Source organism: Ixodes scapularis, unplaced genomic scaffold (assembly GCF_016920785.2).
Source record: "Ixodes scapularis isolate PalLabHiFi unplaced genomic scaffold, ASM1692078v2 PGA_scaffold8__174_contigs__length_109621045, whole genome shotgun sequence".
Classification (NCBI taxonomy): Eukaryota; Metazoa; Arthropoda; class Arachnida; order Ixodida; family Ixodidae; genus Ixodes; species Ixodes scapularis.
This window is the reverse complement of record NW_024609883.1, coordinates 21,301,047-21,310,777: the sequence shown is the minus strand read 5'-3', so window position 1 is coordinate 21,310,777 and position 9,731 is coordinate 21,301,047. Positions and strand designations below refer to the sequence as shown.

The 9,731-nt window shown below is 55.3% G+C and overlaps 1 pseudogene; it reads left to right on the top strand.

Moving 5' to 3' along the window:
• The first annotated feature begins 8,849 nt into the window (after positions 1-8,849).
• Positions 8,850-9,368, top strand: LOC121833508 (annotated as a pseudogene).
• The last annotated feature ends 363 nt before the right edge of the window (positions 9,369-9,731 follow it).

Below are 9,731 nucleotides of genomic sequence, written 5' to 3'. Positions count from 1 at the left end.
TTCATGTGGCAAGCCGCGTCATTCTTGACGCGCAATTTTATAATGGGCAATCAGTTCGTCGAACAAGGTTTCATAGACTGATTGTTTCATCGACACTGCGATGTTTCATCGGCAGATCGTTTCTTCGACATTTGTTTAATCGATGTGTCATCCGAGTTTCTTGGACATTCGATGCTCGACCGAGCTTAATACTCAGCAACCATATAACTACATTTCGTCGACACTTTTTTTGTTTTGTTTTACTCGTACGTCTACACGACATTTCTCTTTCTCTCTCTTTCATTGATGCGGTGTTGGCTCCTTGACGTCTCGCGTTTTTCGCGTTTTCGCAGCGCACTACGGTGTCCGCTTCGGACAGGGCGCAGGTGGCGCAAGCGCAAATGCTCCTCACTCTTTGTACGCATGCAGTGCAGTGTGCTCTTCGTGGTGTTGGCTGTGCGCTTACGTCGCTTACACTCTAAGAAAAAAAGGGTGTAGTCGGGTGGATCAGCAGCACATGCACCCATTTCCTGAAAGATGCACCCTCCGTACGTGGCCCAGCCAGTGTATTTGTGCACCGACAATGAGCATCCTCCTCTCCCTTAAAAACCTCTAGGTGTATTAGTGCACCGCCACGCTAGCCACGCGCCCCGACCGGCGTGTGCTTAGATGCCCTCTTGGGGGTCACTTTTGGGTCGGGCAGTTTCTTAGGAAGTATGGAACTGTTTTTTTCACTCGGTATTGACTGTAGACGCGATGCTTGTTTTAGGCCAATCAGGTCTCCGGGTAGGATCACGTGACTACAGTCTCCAAGCTAGAGATAAGGCAGAGCACGGCACCTGCCTGAAGGCCAAGGCCACGGGTAGCATCCACTGCCATAGCCTCCTCTATACGGAGAAAGCCTGGCACATCGACGACGGAGCCATAGAGCGCGCGGCCGCAGGAAAAAGGAGAGGAGGAGCGCGCCGAACGGTGACCAATATGGTAGCGCAGAGCAGAAAGGGCAGACCTAGACAGCGAGCGCTTGGGTCGTGAGCGGCCGCTCCCCGAACCACGCTTGTTTTTGTGTTTTCGTCACCGTCGTTTTTGTACTCCGGGAGAAACGGGCGCGGCGATTCGAAAGGGCGCAGGGGGAAACGGGAAAGGGTGGACGTTGAGTTTCTCCTCTCCACGATAGCGACAAGAAAAGAGAGAAAAAAAAAAAAAAGATTGTTTCTGCGTTTGGCCGCTCGCTCTTCTGTGGCGCTAGCCGTGAAGGTTCTCTCCGCTCCCGTTTCTCCGCCCCTCCTTTCCCATTTACGGCGGCCGTCTTTTCACTCGACGCGCCAGGCTTTCTCCGTATAGAGGAGGCTATGCCACTGCACTTTCAAGAGGATATAGGGGACAAATCCTCTCGTTCGGTTCATTGTTGGGATAACCCTGACGATAAGCCTTCGCGAGGGCAGCCACTTTTGGCCTTGAAGGAGCCGCTATTTTTGCATACTCCTCTTTTCTTTCTCTCCCTAAGCTGAAAGCGTTGAAGAGGCTACGCAGTCGTCGGACCAATGAACAGGGGACCTATGTTGGACAAATGTTTCGTTTCTCCTAAAAGAAACGGAAGTGACGACATCGCGTCTGATTGGCTGAGGCTCAAATGACGAAAGTTCCCTACGAAAATGTGGGCGGAGACGGCGAACCGCCCCCACCGGAAGTGACAACACTTTGACGTATCGTTTCCTCGGTGTTTCGTCTGAAAAGGGAACGAGTCTGTCGATGGTCTCTTCGCGGTAGCGAAATTGGAAACACGGCGTCTCGGAGGCAGAGCGACAGTCTTTCTATTGTTCAACTTTTTTTTTTCCTCCGGAAAGGCTCCACCGGCAGCACCGCGACATCGCGATGCCTTTGAACCTTTGAACTACCGGAGGAAGCTTTTCGGAGGCAGTACCGTCTCACCAAGAATGTGGTCCGTTGATTGTGCGACGAACTGCGCGAGGAGCCAGAGTTGAGGCTGCGAGGTTCGTGGACGGTGATGTCTGTGGAACAGCATGTGTTGTGCGCACTTCGCTTTTAGCCACGGGGAGCAAACTGTGCGGGGAGCTTTCAGAGCATGGTGGCGAGCGACGAGCACATAGCGAGGAATCAGGCTACAGTCGGCATTGTTGTGCGGGCTGTGTCCCTCGCTATTGTGCAGCCTCTGGGGATCCGGCGCGGCTGGATCGACTTTTCCCAGACAACCGGCAAGAGGGAAGACGTCGAGAGGGGCTTCCAACGGCTCGGCAGGATACCCGGCGTCATCGGTTGCGTCGACGGGACGATGATCGCCATCGTCGGTCCGTCACAGAACGACCCCACCGTCACGAAGGCGGCGTATTGGTGCCGCAAACAATTCTACGCTCTGAACGCGATGGAGGTACGTATGATCACATATTGCCGCGCGCAGGGTCACGAACTTGTAGAAGATTCTTGTTTATTCTTGCTGCGGACATACCTTCTATCGTTTTCTGTTGTTCTAGAAAGTGCGCGTTCATTCTCGCCCCGAGCGCGCTACGCTCGAACCTTCTCCGCCGAATCTTCGAGATAGTGATTCACTCTAGATAAGAGGCCACCCGCAACCTTGTCGAGTCTGTTTCGCATCAGCGTTCGATCTTGCCGCTTCGCCGCCTTCGACACCCGCGACGCTCTATTGTTATCTTTCTATTTACTTTATTTTCGGGCACAAGTTCGCCCTATTAAACGTTCTGTTTACTCGGTCATTTGCCGCCTCGTCACTTGTCATCCGTGACATTCTGGTGGAGGTGCGGGGTACCGCATGTCCGTGCAGCGCAGCCCTCCGAGTTCCCGCAGTACAAGTCCGGACCCAAGCTTCCGAGGACCCAACGAAGACCAGATCGAGACTCGATCAAGTCGCCGCACCCAAGGGCTACACCCGGAATACGGACTTCTACCACCTAGGACCAGGCAGCCGACGATGGCCAACCAGTCGCAGACGCAGGCCGCTTCTGCTGTCATCTACTTGCCCGTCGCACCACGGACGGCTGCTCCGTTCCACGGCGAACTCCACGAAGACGTCGAAGATTGGATCGACCAATTCGAACGCGTCGCCCGCCACAATGGCTGGACCAACGAGCAACGGCTGCAAAACGTGTATTTCTCGCTCGAGGGAACTGCCAGGTGCTGGTACGAAAACCACGAATCTTCATTGACATCCTGGGACATTTTCAAGAGCCAGCTGAAGGCGACATTTGTGAACCAGCACCGCCGAGAGAGAGCCGAAGACTTACTGCGTACCAGGACTCAAGGCCCCAACGAGAGCATCACCGGCTTCGTGGAAGACGTTCTGCGCCTGAGCGCCCGCGCCGACCCTCAGGCTACAGAAGAGAAGAAGGTTAGAATTCTCATGCGGGGCGTGAAAGAAAACATCTTCGGCGGCCTTGTTCGTAGCCCTCCGACAACTGTCGAAGGTTTTGTCACCGAGGCGACTAACATCGAGCGTGCCCTGCAAGCCCGAGCCAGTCACTATCATCGACCACCCGGCCTCGCTGCCCTTGCGCCGTCTAGCTTCGACCTGGGCTCCAGTCTCCCAGACATTCGCGAGGTAATTCGAGACGTCGTCCGAGAAGAGCTCAGGAAGCTCCAGCCTACTGCCAACCAACCGGCTTCGCTGTCAATAGCCGAAGTTGTCCGCGAAGAAGTTCAGCGGGCAATCCAAACGGAGGCTCCTGCCACCGTAGCAGCACCAGAAGAGCCCGCTGTGAGCTACGCCGCAATGCTCCGCCGAGCACCATCAGCACCGCGTCCGTACATGGCGCCTCCCCGACGTGTGCTTCCAGAGCCGCAGCATTCCCGACGCCAGGAAGGTCGGGCGCACGTTCGTCCAGAACAAGTTGCGCCAAGGAAGACCGACGTGTGGAGGACGGCTGATCGACGCCCGTTGTGCTACCACTGCGGGGAAGCCGACCATATCTACCGACGATGCCCCTACCGCCAGCTGGGCCTACGAGGGTTCGCACCCAACGACCCTCGACCACGTCTTGGAGAGCGACCTCGGGACATCGAGGACTACCTCCGCCGCTCTTCATCTCCTGAGTCTTCTCCCCGCCGAGTATTCCGTTCGCCATCTCCCCGACGCTCACCATCACCCTTCCGCCGGTCTCGCCGAGACAGCCTGTCACCCATCACGTCCCGTCGGGAAAACTAGGCGCGGCAATGCCGGGAGGTGATGTTGCCGAAGACGAACGATGCCAAGATCCTCCAAGATCGTCGGAGCTCTCCCACTCTAACGCCGCAACGCCCCGAAACGACGTTTCTGTACCAGTGTCGAATAACCTCAACGTTATCATCGACGGCCACGACGCGACAGCACTCGTCGACACCGGAGCGGATTACTCCGTTTTGAGTGGGAGACTCTCTCGTCGCCTTCGGAAAGTTACGACGTCGTGGGATGGACCACAGATACGAACCGCCGGCGGACACCTCATCACGCCTGTCGGCAGGTGCACTGCTCGCGTCGAGATCCACGGTGAAACCTGCCTTGTCAAGTTCGTCGTTCTGAGAGACTGTTCGAGAGACGTCATTCTCGGAATGGACTTTTTGTGTGAATACGGCGCCATCATCGACCTTGGGGAGAACAAGCTGACTCTTCGGAAACCTGTTCCCTCGGCGGAAGATCCCAGAGCGATGTTAGCTGCAGTGCGAGTCCTTACCAGCCACGTAAACCTGCCGCCGCTGTCCAGTGTCTTCGTCCCCGTCGGGACCGACGAAGCCACCTGCGGGATAGCACTGTTGGAAGGAAGCGTCCAACTTCTCATTGGACGAGGGATTGGTATCGCAAGAGGCGTAACCGAGCTCCAGGACGGGCATACCGTAGCCCTTGTCACCAACTTCCGGCATGAGTCGCAGCACCTTACAAAGGGTACAGCTGTGGGTTACGTCGAGGAAATTCAGGACTCGGCCGCCATCGCCGTGATCTCAGAAGACGCCTCTCCGACGCACCACAAGGGAACCGCGCCGTCAAAGCTCGACATCGACCCATCCCTCCCAGCCCCACAACGACGACAGCTGACTGACGTTCTCGCTGAGTTCAGTGAGTGCTTCGCCACATCGTCAAGGCTACGCCAAACAGCGGTTGCGAAGCATCGAATTGTTACTGACGATGACGTGCCCCCTATTTATCAGTCGCCGTACCGAGTTTCGGTGAAGGAGAGGGAAACAATCCAGAAACAAGTTCAAGAAATGCTTGACGACGATATTATCCAGCCTTCAAGCAGTCCGTGGGCCTCTCCAGTCGTGCTGGTGAAGAAGAAGGACGGAACCCTTAGGTTCTGCGTGGACTACAGGCGGCTGAACGCTGTTACCAAGAAAGATGTCTATCCGCTTCCCCGCATAGATGACACCCTCGACCGTTTACGCCACACCCGATACTTTTCGTCGATGGACTTGAAGAGTGGCTACTGGCAGATTGAGGTCGATGAACGGGACCGCGAGAAGACTGCCTTTGTCACGCCCGATGGACTTTACGAGTTCAAGGTGATGCCCTTCGGACTCTGTACGGCGCCGGCGACTTTCCAGCGGGTCATGGATACCGTACTAACGGGACTGAAGTGGCAGAGCTGCCTTGTTTACCTGGATGATGTCGTCGTTTTTTCGCACGACTTCGACGAGCACTTGAAACGGCTTAGGGCCGTGCTCCAAGCCATCAAGACAGCAGGGCTCACACTCAAGCCAACGAAGTGCCGCTTTGCCTACGGCGAACTTAAGTTCCTTGGTCATGTCGTTAGTAGCGAAGGAGTACGCCCTGATCCCGCGAAGACATCCGCCGTAGCCGAATTCCCTCGACCATCGGACAAGAAGGCCATCCGCAGATTCCTGGGGCTGTGCGCGTACTACAGACGCTTCGTTCAAGATTTCGCAAAAATTTCGGCACCCCTCACACATCTTACGAAAGACGCCGTGAAGTTTCACTGGGCAGAAGAACAAGAACGGGCGTTCGACGAACTGAAACGAAGACTTCAGACACCTCCGATCCTCGGACATTTCGACCAGCACGCCGAAACCGAAATTCACACGGACGCAAGTAACTCCGGACTTGGTGCGGTATTGGTGCAGCTACAGGAAGGCACGGAGCGAGTCATTGCGTACGCAAGTCGGACACTGTCAAAGGCGGAGAAAAATTACTCCACGACGGAAAAAGAATGTCTCGCGGTTGTATGGGCGATCACAAAGTTTCGTCCCTACATATACGGGAACCCGTTCCGGGTGGTCACAGACCAACACTCGCTCTGTTGGCTTGCAAACCTCAAAGACCCTTCAGGACGCCTGGCTCGATGGAGTCTTCGACTGCAAGAATTTGACATGACCGTAGTCTACAAGTCAGGACGGAAACATAGCGACGCCGACTGCTTGTCCAGAGCCCCCGTCGAAACGTCAGACTGTACCGACGTGGATGACGACGAGTGTTTCCTAGGTGCCGTGGACACCAACGACATGGCAGGACTTCAACGAAACGATCCGGAGCTCCGCGCCCTGATTGAGCATCTAGAAGGACGAGGAAGTACCGTTCCTCGTATCTTTTCACGAGTCCTGCCGACCTTCGCTATTCGAAGAGGTGTACTTTATAAGAAAAATTTTGGAACCAATAATTCGCCGTGGCTCCTGGTAGTCCCCACCAGCCTTCGAGAAGAGATTTCCCAAGCCTGCCACGACGACCCAACTTCAGGACACCTCGGTTACAGCCGAACACTAGCCCGAATACGTGAAAAATACTACTGGCCCAAGCTGCCGAAGACCGTCCATCTCTACACGCGTTCGTGCCATGAGTGCCAGCGACGCAAAAAACCGCCGTCAAAGCCAGCAGGTCGCCTTCAGCCGATTCCCCCTCCAACCAAACCGTTCCAGCAAATTGGAATGGATTTGCTGGGCCCTTTTCCACCGTCGACCCTGGGAAACCGCTGGATAATCGTCGCCACAGATTATCTTACGCGTTACGCCGAGACGAAGGCCCTTCCGTCGGGGACTGCTGTCGAAGTCGCGAAGTTCTTCATCGAGTCCATCGTCCTCCGGCATGGCGCCCCCGAAGTCCTGATCACAGACCGAGGGTCATCGTTCATGGCGCAGTTGACCCAGGAGATCCTTCGTCTAAGCCAGACGGACCACCGTCGGACAACTGCATACCATCCGCTGACAAACGGGTTGACGGAACGGCTCAACAAGACCATCGCCGACATGATCTCCATGTACGTCGATGTGGAGCACAAGACATGGGACGAGGTTTTGCCGTACGTCACATTTGCCTACAATACGGCCGTACAAGAGACCACAAGAATGACGCCCTTCCAGCTGGTGTATGGCCGGAAGGTGACGACTATGCTAGACTCTATGTTGCCGCACGATCCAGTCGACGACGGAAGCGATGACGCCCAGGTGGTTGCTCAACGGGCAGAAGAGGTCCGCCAGCTAGCAAGACTACGAATTCAAGACCAGCAACATGTCGACGCCGGTCGATACAATCTTCGCCGGCGTGACGCCCACTATCAACCCGGAGACCGGGTATGGGTGTGGACACCAATACGGCGCCGCGGTCTCAGCGAGAAGCTTCTCAAGCGCTACTTTGGACCCTACAAGGTGCTTCGCCGTCTCGGGGACTTAAACTACGAGGTGCTTCCCGACGGAACTCCACCATCAAGACGACGTCAACCGCGACCTGAAGTAGTCCACGTCGTGCGCCTCAAGCCGTATTACGAACGATAGGACTCTCCACTCTCGTCGACGAGTGAACTGTGGACTGTGAATTCTGACTAGCAATTCTGCTGTCCTTTTGTTTTTTGTTTTCCGTTTTGTGCTGCATCGGGACGATGCGCTTTTAAAGGGGGGGATAATGCCGCGCGCAGAGTCACGAACTTGTAGAAGATTCTTGTTTATTCTTGCTGCGGACATACCTTCTATCGTTTTCTGTTGTTCTAGAAAGTGCGCGTTCATTCTCGCCCCGAGCGCGCTACGCTCGAACCTTCTCCGCCGAATCTTCGAGATAGTGATTCACTCTAGATAAGAGGCCACCCGCAACCTTGTCGAGTCTGTTTCGCATCAGCGTTCGATCTTGCCGCTTCGCCGCCTTCGACGCCCGCGACGCTCTATTGTTATCTTTCTATTTACTTTATTTTCGGGCACAAGTTCGCCCTATTAAACGTTCAGTTTACTCGGTCATTTGCCGCCTCGTCACTTGTCATCCGTGACATTCTGGTGGAGGTGCGGGGTACCGCATGTCCGTGCAGCGCAGCCCTCCGACTTCCCGCAGTACAAGTCCGGACCCAAGCTTCCGAGGACCCAACGAAGACCAGATCGAGACTCGATCAAGTCGCCGCACCCAAGGGCTACACCCGGAATACGGACTTCTACCACCTAGGACCAGGCAGCCGACGATGGCCAACCAGTCGCAGACGCAGGCCGCTTCTGCTGTCATCTACTTGCCCGTCGCACCACGGACGGCTGCTCCGTTCCACGGCGAACTCCACGAAGACGTCGAAGATTGGATCGACCAATTCGAACGCGTCGCCCGCCACAATGGCTGGACCAACGAGCAACGGCTGCAAAACGTGTATTTCTCGCTCGAGGGAACTGCCAGGTGCTCAAAATACAAATGTGAAATTGTCATTTACGGGTATTGTGGGTCATATTCAGCCTATGTCTGAACACGACGGGTATATTTCAACTGTCCTTGAAGTATTCTTAAAAAAAAAAAAACAGCATTAATATCATACATTTTCTTCTCCGACTCTGCAGGTGACAGCGGCTATGCCTTGGAACCTTGGCTCATCACCCCTGTCCCTGGATTCCACGCGACCTCCACCGCTTGCGGCCGGTTTAATAAGGCACATTCTTCGATAAGGTTCATTGTGGAGCGCTGCATTGGGCTGTTGAAAAGCAGATTCAAGTGTCTGCAAAGACACCGGACTCTGTATTAGCATCCAACAACAGCCACCGTCATTATATCGTCTTGGGCAGTGCTCCACAATATGTGACTTTCATCGAGGGAGGCAGAACCGGAAACTCACGAGCCAGGGTTGGAATCTGGGCCGAGCTCGGAGGGGTCAGTGGCGCATGACGAGAGGCTAGCTCCTGCCCACCCTCGGGTCAGCCTCTCGGACAGGGGGAGGGCTCTGAGGCAGCGCCTTGTTGCCCAGTTCCGAACCCGCCACAGCCGTGCCTCCTCCGACCCTCACGCAAGCCATGATGGCAGTCGCGCCCACCAGGGACACCACCATTGCCAAGGAGTCCGTCGCCACAATGGAGGTCCCGCCTATCACGGACACCATCGGCGACAGGGAGCCCCTCATCGTCCTCGCCACGGTGGCACTCCTGCAAACCAGGGACGCCACCGGCGACTGCACACCCCTCGTCGTCCTCACCTCGACTGACGCCCTCGCCACCAGAGAAGCTCTCCGTGGCAGTATGTGCCTCACGTGTTGCTCCACAGTCAAGGCCGTCCATAAGCTCCACAGTGTCAACTCCAATGCCTTGCACAGTTCGTCGCACAACCACCGTGTTACCTTTATGGACATGTAGTACCGCCTCCGAAATGCTATTTGATGCATCACGGTGATGTTGATAGAGCTTTTTTTAATTTGCAAGCAGGGTGCATAAAATGCCTGGAACAATAACAGAATGTTTTGTGGGTTATGTAGCTAGCCAACAGGGCATCTGGCTCGCCCTTGCAGGAAACGTATAACTCAATGAGGCTACTGGTGAGACCCGTTTTGCTTCTTTTACTGCAATATATT